The 15,482-nt window shown below is 42.7% G+C and overlaps 2 long non-coding RNA genes across 3 annotated transcripts in view; both read left to right on the top strand.

Moving 5' to 3' along the window:
- Positions 1–15,482, top strand: part of LOC140620866 (uncharacterized) — a 94,859-nt gene that overhangs the window by 25,291 nt on the left and 54,086 nt on the right. Inside the window, exon 5 of the long non-coding RNA XR_012020596.1 lies at positions 632–783. This is a non-coding gene — a long non-coding RNA (uncharacterized lncRNA). The remainder of the gene's footprint in view (positions 1–631; positions 784–15,482) is intronic.
- Positions 8,645–15,482, top strand: part of LOC140620865 (uncharacterized) — a 35,860-nt gene continuing 29,022 nt past the window's right edge. For both annotated transcript variants that reach the window (XR_012020594.1, XR_012020595.1), the window contains exon 1: positions 8,645–8,923. This is a non-coding gene — a long non-coding RNA (uncharacterized lncRNA). The remainder of the gene's footprint in view (positions 8,924–15,482) is intronic.

Raw genomic sequence — 15,482 nt, 5'->3', positions numbered from 1 at the left:
TATTAGTTTCATATCAATGTGAATAACATAATTCCTTGCCCTTTCTTAACCAAATGACTTTAAGTCCATGAAATATGGTCCCAAGAAAATCACCCAAATGTGAGGCTGGATTTATGTCCATCATAAGCCTAAATCCTATGGTGATGAGATCCGTCATCCCCATGGCCCTTTCTCATTTGCCTGCAGAGATGTCAGCCTTGGTCTTGTGGAATGGGTTAACTTTGTGGCCACTGAGGAAGATGCATTTGATTTGGTGTCATTTTAGGGTAAACCTTCTTCTGCAGCAGAGCCTCTTTCAATGCTTCCATATTGAAATGAGGCAGGGGCAGGATTTTTTTCCCCTCAGGGACCATAGGGTATGATTTCAAGAGCCAGATTTTGGATGAGTGCAGAGGCTGAGGGATGTTGGCAGAATGGATGGGGAAGAACATGGATCATGGGGGCTTTTAGTACTAAGGAATAGAGGGGGTAAACTGAGTGATGAAAAGGCATAGATGAGAATATGGAGGTGAAAACCCCAACGTCCCCATCTCTGCCTGCCCTGCCCCCAACAGTCTATCCTGTGAGTTGAATTGCAGAGTGGGATCCATTAGTATAAGAACCACAATATTTATTATTTTCTCTTGCACAGGTCCTATTCCATTGATCATCTGGAATGGTCTCCACGAAAGGTCTGAGGTAAACAGGGTGGGGGTGCTGGATCCTCAGATGAGGATTCTGAGAGAGGAAGTCATGAGACTTGCTCAAAGCCCTTCAGCAAGCAAATCAAACAGTGCTTAAAAGGTAAGTGTTCTGACTCCTAGTCAAATGCTGTTCATTTCTACTTTAAAAGGTGAATGTATATATAGACATGTGCTAATTGTCTTTAGTCACATACTCATTCCTGTTCTATAGAACTACTGGGTACTCCTCCAGGTATGCCCTTTCTCCCTTTATGAATTCTCTGTGCAAACTCCACCACTATCCCACCCTAACTCTCTGCCCCTCTATTGCCCATAGCCCTATCTTGAATTTTGAAATTGTCTGGTGCCTCTGTTCCAGAAAGCTTGGCCAATCAGCCCCAGGGTGGCAATCTTGGTTGATTCTTCCTCAAGAAGAAAAACTTCCTGCCCATGTTCTGATCTGCAAAGTGGTAGATACCTTTTTTCTGCAGGCATAATGAACAGAAATGCCAGATGCTTAATGAATGGTGGGCATTTCTTGATAAAAGATAAAGGATCTTGGCAGGGTCTTCTTTGAATGAATGTTTTCTCTATTGATTCAGAAGAGTAGTGAGGTCTGAAAATAAAAAGCATCTGTGTGGGAGCCATAAACCAGCAAAGAAAAAAGAGGCAGAGGCTTATGTTCAGGCATGTATTATGAACCCAAAAAGTCATTAGCTGCTGGGGGCAGAGATAGGGAAAGAGAAATAAAACAGAAGATAGTGTGGAAAAGCACCAACTTTAGAGAAGCAAAGGCTTGGGTTTGAATTGAGGCTCTGTGGCACACTGGCTGCGTCACATAAATCACTTAACCTCTCAGGTGGGTTTATCCTCATTTTACAGGTAACTGTTAGGAAAATCCACTCACTCAACAAATATACTGAATGTCTACTATGTGCAAGACTCTATTCCATGAGACAGGATACAAAAAGAAAGAAATTTCTTCGGGGAGCTTACATTCTAGGCAAGAGAGAGAGAGACAGTATAAGGAAATAAACAGGAGATTATCAGACATTGATAGGGTACAATTTAAAAGGCTGATGTTATAGAGAATGGTTGGAAGGAAACTAATAAGAAAGCTTCTCTGAGGAGTCAGTATTCAAGATATTTTCATCCATGTGAAGATCTGTGGAGGAGGTTCTTAGGCAAGTCAGCAGCTAAGGCAAAAACCCTGGGGTTGCAGAAGCCATGAGGAGTAGGGGTAGAGGAGTGGGGTGCTGGGGCATGAGGTCAGAGCACAGGGTTTGGGCTTGATTTTAAGTGTTATGGGAGACATTGAGGATCTTGACTGGGGCTGTAACCTGATCTGGTTTGTGTTTTTAAAAAGATCATTGTGGCTACTCTGTAGAAAACAAATTAAAAGGAATAGAAACAGGGCCTAAATAAGAGGTGACTTGGACAGATGTGGTTGTGAAGAAGGAAAGAAAGGAATGGATCGGGGATCATATTTTGAAGGTCATGCTGATGGATTAGATATGATGATTATGGACAGAGAAACCAAGGATGGAATCTGAGTTGGGAGTTGCTGGTGCCATATGTTGAGGAAGACATGAAATACAGAGTATAAAGCAGCCCTGAGAGTGTCTAATGTGTAGGTGCCTCAGTAAATACTCAGGAATGCACTGACTAAGCAACTACATACTGGGCACAGAAAGGGGATCATACACACTCAAGGAAAATTCTGCCCAGGGGCCACAAGAATAAAGGTTGAGTTGCTTCCTCAGGCTGGTTGAATGAATTACTGTAGCCAGACTTGTTTCCATTATGCACTGGACATTGAGTGAAATTCTTTTTTTCATTCAGTTAATTAGTTAATTAATTAATTTAGGTAATCTCAATACCCAACATGGGGCTTAAAATTCATGACCCAGAATCAAGAGTCACATGAGCTTCTGACTGAGCCAGCCAGGCACCCTGAATAGACAAAATTCCGTGGAGAACTAGAAAATGCCCTGATCAATGAGAAGCAGGAGAAGGGAGGAAGCTTCTGGAGCAATCGGTCCAGCAGGAAATAACCATACACATAAATAATGTCAGGGGAGGTATTCCCTCTATAAAGCAGACAGTCTCTGCATATACATGGCCAACTCCAATCCACTGGCTATAGATCCCATCTAGTGGCTCTAGAAAAAGTCATGAGCTCCGAATGGGGAGAGCAGTCACATGATCTTGACCCACACAGTTCCAGGTCCTCCTCTTATCTGAGCCCTGCTTTGACATGCAGCAGAATAGCCAGTGGGGACAGATTGGAATCAGAGGGGCAGACTCATCTGGGGAGAGTGACTTTCTAGTCCCAGCTCTGCTTTGTGCTAGGCAAAGTACTAGATGATTGTATCTTTTCTCATGTTCAGTCTTCACAACACTGCGAGATGAATGCTATTATCCCCATTTATTGATAAACAAACAGCCTCACAGGGGTCACCTCGTTTACCCAAGGTTACACAGCTTGAGTGCACAGTTTCTCTCTCATGCAGCTTCTAGCAGATTATCTTGTCTTATTCTTTACTGAATCCCCACTGTCCTGCACTCAGCAAGAGCTCAGTAAACATTTGTCAAATGGATAAAAAAATGGCCCCAAGCTTGAATTTAATCATGAAGCCACACTATACCCTTTGAAGTGTTGACTGAGGAAGTTGCTTTCACCTTAAATTTCTCTACGTGGTGATGGGACAAAAACCTGCTTCCTGGAAGTCCATCTCCCAGGGCTTAGAAATGTTTGGAAAGACAGACTGCTTTGGGGCAGTGGCTGGAGCCGGTGTCTGCCTCACCAGCTGAGTCACTGGGGGGTGACGGTGAGGAGGTCTTATGAGAAAGACAGGTAGGGCTCACTAGCTCCCAGAACTCACCAGGGATTGGCACCTGCAGCCTTGGTGTTTATATTTGGATTACATTTGATGGCATGCTGAATTGGTGACTAATTACAGCATGCCCAAATAAGGTACTTTAATTATAGCTTTTTTAATTCCAAGGAGAGCTCTGCTCGGAAAACAGAGGGATGAGTGGGATACAGATATGCTTGCTGTGATCCATCAGCATGGCTTGGAAAACGAATCACCAGGAAAGCCAGTGGCTTACTCATGAGCTCCAGACAGGGCACTGCTTTGTTATCACTGGCAAAGCTTCCCAAGGAAAGGGCCACTTGCAATCCTTGCAGCCTGGTTACTAAAGCTAGTGGCCTGGCCAGCTCTGGGGACACAAGGGGGTGTGCTGAGAGGCTGACCCTGGCTTAAGTTCACCTCCCTACTTCTTCTTTCAGGAAGCAGCTCTCCAGCTGTGATGAGCATTGCTGGAGGTTTTGCTCAGGCGGCTTGAAAAGGCCGACTCACAGATTGTGCTGTTTTCTGTCAGAAATAATTTACTGATCTCTACCCCCTCTTGAGCTGCCCAAATCCAATTCAGAGCTTTTTGAATGGGCTTCTGATGGGGCCTTCTGAGTTTTTACACATCCTTTTAGACAGGTTGTCTATGTAATGGGACTCCTCCTGTTCCCTGCTGCTAGGCCACAGATGTTCCCAGGAAAACTGGGTCAGTTTGGGGAGTAAAGTTTAAATGTTGGTAAATATCTTATTTAAATCACTTTTTAACACTTTCTACAAGATAGTTTTGGAAAGGCCATGAATTTTAGCCACCCTCTCCACCCTCCACCCCTCCATTGTGGCTTTAAGTTTAAGAATTCAGACTTCCATTGAAGACATGATTTTTTCCATGGTCCTGGTTCCTTCTTGTCCTCTGTCTCTCCAAATGCAACTTTTCTCCAAAGCAGAATTGTTTTGAGGTTCCCTTGGGACTTTTCTACCTGTCACTATAACTACAATACCGATGACAGTGAAAACTGTACTTACTATGTCAAACAATTTCATTTAAGTGATCTCACTGACTCCTTATGGCCAGCTCTGAAAGGTAGACAAGGCAGCTATTGATACTTTTATATTATAGCTGAACTCAGAGTGGTGAAATCATGGCCATGTTATCCAGTCAAAACAAGGGTCTGCATTTTCTGTTGCCATCTTCAGATTCTTTTCTATGATGTCTGTCAACAAGTCTTGTTTTGACAAGAGCACACTGTTTCTCAGTAGAGCCTGTATATACCTCCAGCCAATGTGCAAAGATTGCCTCCAGCTGATTCATCGTGCTTTGTTTCCAACCATATATATTGAGGTAGGACTTAGACCCATTTAAGTGAACACCTATCTATCAAACACCTATGTGTGCATGGTTCTATGGTGGCATTGAACACATACAGAGATCATTGAGAGAATGAAAAGTTGCCCGCCCATGGGGTTGGATTCTAGACAAACCCAATTCAAGCCACGAGGTTGTTGAATAAGGAATACAACATTCAAGATCTCAGGATGAAAGGAGATGATATGAAGTAGCCAGCACCTAGAAAGTACTGAATTAATGGTAGCCATACTTTCTGTACATCATCATCTCTTTAATCCCTATAAGACCCTTAGGAGGTAGATGCTGGGGCACCTGGCTGGCTCAGTGGTTGAGCACCTTCCTTTGACTCAGGTCTTGATCCTGGAGTCCTGGGATTGAGTCTCACATCAGGCTCCCAGAAGGGGAGGGAGGCTTCTCCCTCTGACTATGTCTCTGCCTCTCTTTCTGTGTCTCTCATGAATAAATAAATAAAATCTTTTTTTAAAAAAAGGAGGTAGGTGCTATTCTTATCCGCATTCAATAGACGGGTAAACTGAGGAGATTGTCCAATGGTTACACAACAGTATTTTGCATGCTGGTCTGTCTGGTTCCAAGCATAGGTGGTGCTCTTAATCACTATCAGAAGCTGCCTTTTGTGAATGAGACAAAGAGGTCTGCAGCTGCTTGTTGTAGGCATATGATAGCAGGGCATGAGCTCTGATTAGGGGTAGGGATCTTTATCATTTAGACTCAGGCCCGTCACATCCCAGGTGAGAAAAAAGGGAGAAGGAAAGAAACAATATTTGCCGCATCCACTTACTCTTATTTACCAAGTGCCCGTAGATGCTTGTATAATGATTAAAGCACAAATTCACTTGACATAAGGCCTGAATTGAGTTCCTTTTGTCACCATGTGTTTTCTCAGGTAATAATTCTGATATCCCAACTATCTTTTGAGGAAATGGTTGGGGAATTTGACATTAAAAGGCTGGACCTCTCACCAAGAAAAACTGAGAACCACTGCTCAGGATGATTCTTTTCCAGTTGCAACATCGAGCCAGAGAGTGCTTACCTTTTGAGGGAATCACAGGTGCCTTTGAAAATCTGATGAACTATCTAGTTCTCTGCACACATGAAAGCCTATTTGCATGCACCCACACACATACAACTTTGCATACAATTTCTGGAGTTCACAGGTATCCCTTAACCACCCCTAATAGTCCATTTTCAGACTGGAAGTTGGGAGTCCAGAAACCTGGGGTTGAATCTGAGTCATCAAGTCCTGGTCTAAGGTTCAGCATCCTTCTCTATCAGTCTGAGAAGGAGCGAGGATAAAATGAGATGACCCATAAAAAGCTCGATGCCCCTTACCTGCTCAGCATCTGGATAGCTGGAGACAGGAAAACAACCAAATAACTAAGCAAAAAGGCCACCACCAAGCAGAGGGAGACTCCTATCCCAAAATAAATTACCACTCCCAGAGGAAGTACAATTTAACTGCATATTTTAGAGGCTTTTTCATTAGGCTCAACAACATGCACTTTGTGGTGCCCTCAAGTGAGTGTGAGGAGGATTATTGGGGCGACTTGTAAATGTTAATGGCTCCTCAGACCAGTTTCCTTCTGGCTAATTGCTGATTGGGAATTTACAGCCAGCAGGCTCTCCTCTCAGAGCTGAAGCTGTGTGAAGGGCTGTGATTCTAGCCCTTCTTGGTTCTGTTCATTTCCCACTGAGGCAGGGAGACTGCCCACCCACCTCATACATTACACTGTGATTTAGAGCTGAGTAGGGCTCTTGGCTTGGAAAGGTTGAGAACAGATCTCTATTCCATGGGCCCTGATGGCTTTAATGCCTTGCTATTCAAACCATGGCCTTGAACCAGTAGAATAGACCATGGGGGCTTATAAGAAATGCAGACTCTCAGGTTCCACTCCAGACTTAGAATCTGTACTTTAACAAGATCCCCAGGGTAATTCCGGCAGGTGTGAAATCTTGTAAAGCATCAAGGAGCGTTGCTCTAGTAGTGAAATTCCCCCACATGTACACATGGGTGCTTGGAGAACTTCAAAAGCCCCATCGGGAAGATTTGACTCTAAAAATAATGCAGTAGGAATAATGAGTACCAACAAGTTTTCCCCATGAATGCTTCACAATCCACAAAATGCTTGGGTGGATGCAGGGCTGACTCTCCAAGTGTTCTCAGTACTCCCCATCCTCTTTGCTAAAACCCACCTGACCTCTACTTTCCTGCATAACATCTGTTTTAAGAAGAAAACAGTTGTGAGGGTGAGTCCTGGCTCTGCCATGCACTGATGTCCTAACCCTATGTAAGTTTCTTATCAGCCATGTCTCCGATTCTCTTCCATAAAATGGAAATGATAATTACCTTCTTGGAGCTAATGTTATGATAAAATGGGGTCATGCATATAGGATGCTTAGCTCAACACCTAGCCTCTGGTGAATCCTCATAAATGGCAGTTCCATGATTTATTTCTCTTATTGCTGCTGTTAGTGTAAATTCCCACTTGACTCAGCTCTGCAGGGGCAAAAGCTGACACTATCTTCTGACTTCCCAGCATGTGGTAGGTTTCTTAAAAAGTGTGGAATGAATGCTTGATCTTCACAATACCCAGCAAGGTGAGCCAGGTAATATTTTCCCCATGATTTGACTTAATAATCTCAAGAACCCCAGGATATGGCTTTTATTTCTCCCAGCTTGGAGACCATGGCTCAGAGGCTCTGGTTCAGTAGGAAATTCACTCCTGGTCACGGGGTGGCTGGTTACTGATCTAAGTCTACTTCTCTCCTTGCCTGATGCAACACTCTGTTTCATTGCATTGCTTCCTTTTAGGTTCATTTTATCTTAAATCTGTAGGGTTTTAACACTTTTAACATGTGTCATAGATGGGAAAGAAGAGATTCTTATTATTTTGTTTATTGACCACCAAGTAGCAGCTAGTGAAAGGAAAAGAATTTCTTACTGTCTACCTTAAGGCCAGCTTGCTGCTCTACAAGCCCATCTGTCCAGAATATTGTTTCCCAAATTCAAGTCATTGACTCACCACTTACACCATTTTGGGCATGTCTGAATACCACTCATGCTATTTAATTTCCATTTTCCATATCAGCTCTCTCTCTTTTTTACTTAAACAAATGTTTTCATATGAAACTATATCACTGCCCTAAAAGGAAACCTAGTATCACCGTCCAATAATAGAAAATAACAATAAAAATAAATACAATGCAAACAAAACAATGTTCTTTAATTCTAAGTGGACGCTCTTGCCTGCAGAAGGCTCTGTGCCTGAGGCCTTTTTCTTCCCTCAAAGTGAGATTAACAAGGGCTAGTTAGTTCCAGTATGGCCTAGACATCCAAGCTTTCTTTCTGACATAATCAGAAGGATTAGGAAACACAGAGAAGGGACGCCTGGGTGGCTCAGCAGTTGAGTGTCTGCCTTTGACTCAGGGCGTGATCCTGGAGTCCCAGGATCGAGTCCCACATTGGGCTCTGTGTATGGAGCCTGCTTCTCCCTCTGCCTATGTTTCTGCCTCCCTCTCTCTGTGTCTCTCATGAATAAATAAATAAAATCTTAAAAAAGAAAAAGGAAACACAGAGAAGAAAGCAATGAAAAGAGAATTCACATATCACCATGTGATATGTAATCACCATGCTATGAAATGCTTTTAAGGAACTGATACAATTTCCAACGCCTCCAGGAGTTCCATTCCCTGGGAAACAGCATTCTGGTACAAGCTATGCCATCAGATTCTATTGTTACACAATAGCATCTATTGTTATCTGATAGCATCTAATGGCATCAAGACAGGTGTGTCTTGATTCCTCAACCTGTCTGTCTGGGGCACAGGTAATGAAACATGGACTCTGAAGCCAAAAGCCTGGGATCTGTATGACAGCTTGGACACTTAATAACCGCTGACCTCAGAGAAGTTACTTTACCTCCTCTGCCAGAATATTCTCATCTGTAGAAAGAGGATACTAACCATCTCAAATAGCTGTTGTGAGGATTAAATGCATGGTGAAACACTTAAAACAGGGCCTGGCACGTGGCAAATGCCAAGTAAGTAAATACTAGTTTTGCTGCTGCTACTGTTTAGATATGCGCAGGTCAGAATATGATAAGGAAGTCTTGGCCTGTGATACATGGAAGAGCTCCTCACCTGTCTGAGGAGTACTGTCCAGAATTCTTCCCTTCTGTGTCCCCAGACTAAACAATCTCCATACTGTAGTCTCCTTCAAAAGGAAGAGCAGAGAAAGTTGGAGGAAAGAAATCCAAAGGATGGACACATTTCTCTGAAGGGGGCTGGCATGCTCTTGGCTCCTGCTGTGTACCAGGCACTTTGGCATGCCATATGAACATTCCCTCCCATAGACCTATAGTTGGTGCCATGCTCCACGTATTTCCTGTTCCCCGACTTCCATGGACTTCCCTTCTCATAAGAAATTAGGCATATCCATGTACATGTGACTTCCTGTGGCCAGTAAAATGTAGAGGTAATGTGTGTCCTGGTGGGCAGAAACTTTCAGAGCTAGTGGGTAAGTCACCACATTCTCCTTTTCCTATTGCAATAACCATGAAAATATGATGGAGTTCCTGAGTAAATAGGACATGAGCAAGAGTGTCCAGCCAACACACAATGTAAAGTGTGGCCAAGAGGAAAATAAACTTGTGGTTTAAGTCACTGAAATTTTGTTTAATAATCCACCAAAGCTTGCCTCTATCTGGCTAAAACAAACTGCTAGATGTGCACACATACTTGAATTCTTACACCTAGCAAGAATTTGCTGTTCTTCAAGTCCAAGCTAGAGCCTGGGCCAGCCAGGGTTGTAGTTGAGGTGGGCATATAGTACTTGTAACCACTCTCAACTTTTTGCCTCTGTCTCACTTCCTCACTAGATCAGTATCTAGTAAAGAGGGGGAGGAAACTTGCACTCAGGACTCTTCCTCAGCTTGTATATTCTTGCAGAAACTTGAGAAACTACTTCTACTCTGGGTCTGTTTCTTGCTGAATCTCTGATTCTTGCAGAATCTTGGGGAAAGAAGGAACTCTATAGAGCCATTGTCTTAGGTCCAGATTTACTAGCTGAATTTCCTTTACCTCATCTCCTTATCTAGCCATTGCCTGATAATTCCAGAGATGGGAAATATACCAGCCTCATCATTAATGGACATTGATCTGGGCTATAAGGAGCGATAGTCCCTATGCTACTAGACTTAGGGTTTGACTTACCTGAAAGGTGCATGATTTTGAAGATCCTTACTTTGTATGATGTCTGTATGGCCGTGTAATTTATCATCCTAACCAGGACATGTTTAAGAATGAAAGTTGATGCTAATAACAATTATCCTGAACAAATAGATTTAATTTTTTTTTAATTTTTTATTTATTTATGATAGTCACAGAGAGAGAGAGAGAGAGAGAGAGGCAGAGACATAGGCAGAGGGAGAAGCAGGCTCCATGCACCGGGAGCCCGACGTGGGATTCGATCCCGGGTCTCCAGGATCGCGCCCTGGGCCAAAGGCAGGCGCCAAACCGCTGCGCCACCCAGGGATCCCTGGAACAAATAGATTTAAAACAGAACTATCTCAGGCAAATCAGGAGGTATTACTGCTTGTCTTCTATGATTCTATAGCCACACAAATGGTAAAATTAAATCCCGTGGGTAGGGCTACATCCTAACTTTGGTAACCTTGATATTTGATCTACTCCTTCTCCAAAACTGTTGACAGTCAATCTTCTCTGGGTGATCTCCCATTCTTTTAACCAACTCTCTTGTCAGCATGTTAGTCCCAAAGCCATTTCAGAGGAAAAGAATGTACATATGACTATAATTTCAAGCAAATTTCCCCCATAGGTGCTTCATATTCCTAACTACTGTCTTGATCAAATGCATATTTAATGCCTTTTGATGGAGACACAGATGCAAGCTGCTCAACCCTTCATAGAGCTTTAGAGTGCTGCCAGGCCCCAGTGTGGTTCTGTGACAGCCAGCAGAATGCCCGAAGCTATGCTCTCTCGATGCCCTCACAAGACCCGGACTCTCAGGAAACTTACTCACAAGGTAATAGAAGGAGAGGCAGGGCTTATTAAGTTTCCTTCTGCAGGCTGTTTGATTGCAATTCTGCCCTGGGTACAGGCTCATTTGCATAGCTGATTTGTAGCTTTCATTTGAATATTATAGTTACTTCACATAAACCAATACCCTGGTCCCTCTCTGGATTTTTATTTTGACAATCCACTCAATGCCACATGAAACCCAATGAGGCCAAGAGGCACTAATATGAGAAGATTTACATTTCCCTTTCCACTGGGACAGAGGAATATAAAAAGTGAAGAATGGAAAATGAACAAACTACTACGTTTCAGAAATGCTTGATTTCTACTTTGAGGCAGTCTGATGATTATACACAGTGCAGGCACATTCAGCTTCAGAATCTTTGATAATTGAGGTTTGTTGTTATATTATTGCTTCTCTAAGGGACACTTTCCCTTAAAGTTGCCTCCTCTCTTTCTTCTTTCCAATATAGAGTGCTGAGGTTTACTGAATGCATACTATATACCAAGCACTGAGCTACTTAATCAGATCACAGTACTACAAAGGCAAGTTTGCCTTGGCCATCAGGAAAATTCTACTATTGACAGACACTCAAAAAAGATATTACACAGTCCATTGATTAAAGCATCTGCTTTTCCCACTCCTTCAGGGTAAGCAGCCTCTGTATATACTGTGTGTGTGTAACATAGTAACTACAGGAAGGTTTTGATCATATGTCATCTGTTCTATGTTGAGCACTTGGAAGTTCTTTTTAAATATCAGATATAATGCTGGGTTTCTCCCAGGCCTGCTGCGGCTCAGGGTAGAGTTCCTCTTTGGAGCGCCAGAGTAAAGACTCATCCATAAGAGGCTGTGCCCTTCCAGTGTGTAGCAGGGACCAAAGTATCCTTCCACTTGTTTGTGGAGTCTTTTCAGACTTCCTATTTATGTGGATATGGATTTTTTTACTGAAGATTTTAGATTATAGAAAATAAGTACGATGAGTATTTGGATGGCTTATCACAGATAAATATTCTCACCAAGAATGATGGGATGCAGTAATGTGAGTCTGACATAGTTCATCCCTTGAGGCTTTTGCCTTTTATTTTATTTTTAATTTTTTTTGAATATTTAATTTATTCATGAGACACACAGATTGAGAGACAGAGATAGAGATAGAGATAGAGAGAGAGAGAGAGAAAGGCAGAGACTCAGGCAGAGGGAGAAGCATGCCCCATGCAGGGAGCCTGACGTGGGACTCAATCCCGGGTCTCCAGGATCATGCCCTGGGCTGAAAGCGGTGCTAAACCGCTGAGCCACCTGGGCTGCCCCATGCCATTTTTTTTTAAAACTGGAGAGAGACAGAGATAGAGAAACAGAACAGAATGTAGCTAAAAAGCTAAGTGGCACTTCCAGCAGCCTCACACTACAAATGAGATTTTTAAAAATGAAGTTCAATACCTCAAAGGATGAAGGATCCTGGAAATTACTTAAGGCCTTCAGGTAGGGCCTTTCAAGAACTACAAAATAAAAGTGAGTAGCATTGAATCCAAGCTAGGCAAACGTTATGATATCTAAAACCAAGCCTCAAGAAAGTGAATCTCCTCATTGGAATGAGGTATTATGCCCCTACTCTAGCTACTTACCAACAGCTAAAATCGAAGGTACCTACAACACTAAATGCTAGGGGGGATGTGTTTCCTCCATAACTCAAAGAGGTCTAACAGATGCTGTGCTTCTTTCGGGGTAGGGGGTGCAAGACGCAGCCATTTGTCTTTTACTAGGTGTTATCCTAGTACACTCCTGACCACCAGCTCCCTAGAAACCTTTCTGAAATGCAAAATCCCTGAAATTCAAAGGGTTTCACTCCCATCCACTTTAACAATGTATTGGACCAAGGTCTCTAGCATTGGTACCACTTCTTGTTTGTACTCCTCAATCAATGTGATGACATTGGTATAATGGATCAATGTGACATTCTATAGGATATCCACAAGGTGTAGATCTCTAGGTCTTGGAGTACTGTAATTGGACTATATATACTATTATAGAGGGGAAAAGAATTAATACAGGCCTAGGGCAAGACTGTAAGTGAATGTTATTGTCTATGCTTCCTTGCTGGAGACAAGAACTCCTTTGTGCTACCAAATAGATCCTCCGGTTCCTACACTCTTAGACTGGCTCTTATATTCAGCCTTTAGCTGTTTGGTGACTATCTTTAGTTTCTCTTTATCCCTCTGTGGAGCATCGGTACCACTTAGCAGTGTCCAGCCAGCTCTACTACCCTTGTAGGCATTGGTTTCTCCATACCTTCAAAGTACTTGAATGCTTGTACTGGTAGGGAAATTTCCTCCCATTAACATGTTTTCTCAGGTTGCTTCAGGGAGTCTTCAGCTATTAGGCCACTACCTTGTGCCCGAAACTATTCATGTCATCTTTCCCATTCATTACCAGCTGGGTAGTGAAGGTGCCCATCCTCAAGCTCTCTCAGACCACTTCCACTACCCTGGGTCCATTCAAATCTTCTGAGAAGCAGATACTCAGATGGGATCAGATGTGCAAGAGATTTGTGGGTAGAAACAACTATAAAGGATGAAGAGAGAAGGGGCAGTAGAGGACAGGATAAACCTTTGGGACTGACATCTAAGAATGGAGAGAGAAAAAGAGGAGGACTTAGACAAAAGAGTATAGACAATGCAGTTCTTTTTTAAATTTTATTTATTGGTGAGAGACACAGAGAGAAAGGCAGAGACATAGGTAGAGGGAGAAGCAGGCTCCCTGTGTGGAGCCCATTGTGGGACTTGATCCCAGGACCCCAGGATCACACCCTGAGCCAAAAGCAGACACTCAATTGCTGAGCCATCCAGGCACTCCTAGACCATGCAGTTCTGAGGAATTTTTGGTCAGACCAATGAGGAATGCCTGAACAAGGTTTCCCATTAGAAGAGTCCTTGCCATTTTGAAATTGAGACTCAAACCTACAGTCTCCAGAGTCCATGCTGTTTCAATCCTACCATAATTGCTATAAGTTCTCTTCTGCTAATTAAAATTGGCAGTCTCTTAACATTTGGGGCTTCTCTCTGTGGTTTCCACAAGGACTGGACTCAGGTTTATCTTTTCTCAAGTTCTCTACTTTTCATCAAATCTTGGATCTGGAGGGTTACTAGGCTCTTGGCCATTTATTCAATTCTCCTTGCCTCCTGTGGACAGGGTTCTCTAGAAAATTTGGGTAAGGAAGTTTGCAAAACATGAAAGGATGGCTTAACCCCAGTGAATTGGTAAGGACCTTGTTGACTTTGAGGCAAGGAAATAATATGGAACTCGAGTTTCATATTCTCTATCAAGAGACACATACACACTTTCCTGTATGCATCTCTATCCATTCTTTACTCACTGAAGTTAGGTTCTGGCCACATTCTGAGTGAGCGTAGTTAGGTTCTAAACCTCTAGTATCCTGTAGGATGGTGGCAATGTCTTCAAAATCACAGAATGGTTAAGTGGTCAGATAGGTTAAGTAACTTGCCAAGTGCATTCAGCTACTTAAACGGTGGTTCTCAAAACTAGGACAAATTGAACAATTATCAATAAAGTGAGACCCTGGCCCCAAGCATCCTAAGCCAACCTCCTTCATATTCACCACACACATTGTGGAAGGTGGTGTTGTAAAGAGGAAAGGGTGTAAGCTTTGGAGTTAGGCAGGCTTGGGCTGTAAATGACTGTCAATTTTCAAGTGTGTATCCTCAGGCAAGTTAAGTTCTTAGCCCTGAATGTCCCCATCTCTAAAACAGAGTTAATTATACTTAATTTATAAGATCGATAAGATATTTAAATTTGTACATGCAAAAGCAGCTGGTATAGGCAAGCATATGGTAGGGGCTTAACAAATATTCATTCCCACCTTTGGAAGATATTGTTATGATGGACAGAAACACCTCCTTAGTCTCCCAGGTCAGCAAGCAGTGAATCAACAGAGGCCTTCCCTGACCCCACTGCGAAACTGAGACCTCACTGTATCAGCTTCGAGGTTGCCATTTGGAAGGCAGTTGTACCAATAGAAATTAATTTCCTCAGTCCTAGATTTCCTATTAATTATTCTGAAAACATACTCACATATTGTCAACAAGGCTGCTTTCAAAATTGTAGCCATTTTTCATCCTTAATAAAGTCTCTCTCTTGTCTTCTCCCTTCTGTTTCACAATGGAAAACATCTTAATCCTAGAAATTTAAAGAATATGGGAAAATAGGAAGTATAGAGCCCCCTTTTAAACTCCCCTTAAAGAAAAGCTGACCTCTCCTTTATCCCCTGGGTGCAGGGACTACCCATTCTCTGTCTTGCTCAATCTTCACACCAAGGCTCCATGTCAGTGACTGTGAACTTGCGATTCCCCCTTCAGACAAGAGGAAACCGATACTAAGGAAGGTGGCTAAGATCACATGTTAGACATTGTCAGAGTTGATATTTGAGCCCAATCTGTCTGATATGAAAATCCATACTTGTGTTAGATATGTGCCATTTCAGCCTAAAATCACACACACACACACACACACACACACACACACACACACACACAGATGCATACATA

Source organism: Canis lupus, chromosome 29 (assembly GCF_048164855.1).
Source record: "Canis lupus baileyi chromosome 29, mCanLup2.hap1, whole genome shotgun sequence".
Classification (NCBI taxonomy): Eukaryota; Metazoa; Chordata; class Mammalia; order Carnivora; family Canidae; genus Canis; species Canis lupus.
Note: the sequence above shows the minus strand (reverse complement) of the source record. Positions and strands in the feature narration are given on the sequence as shown.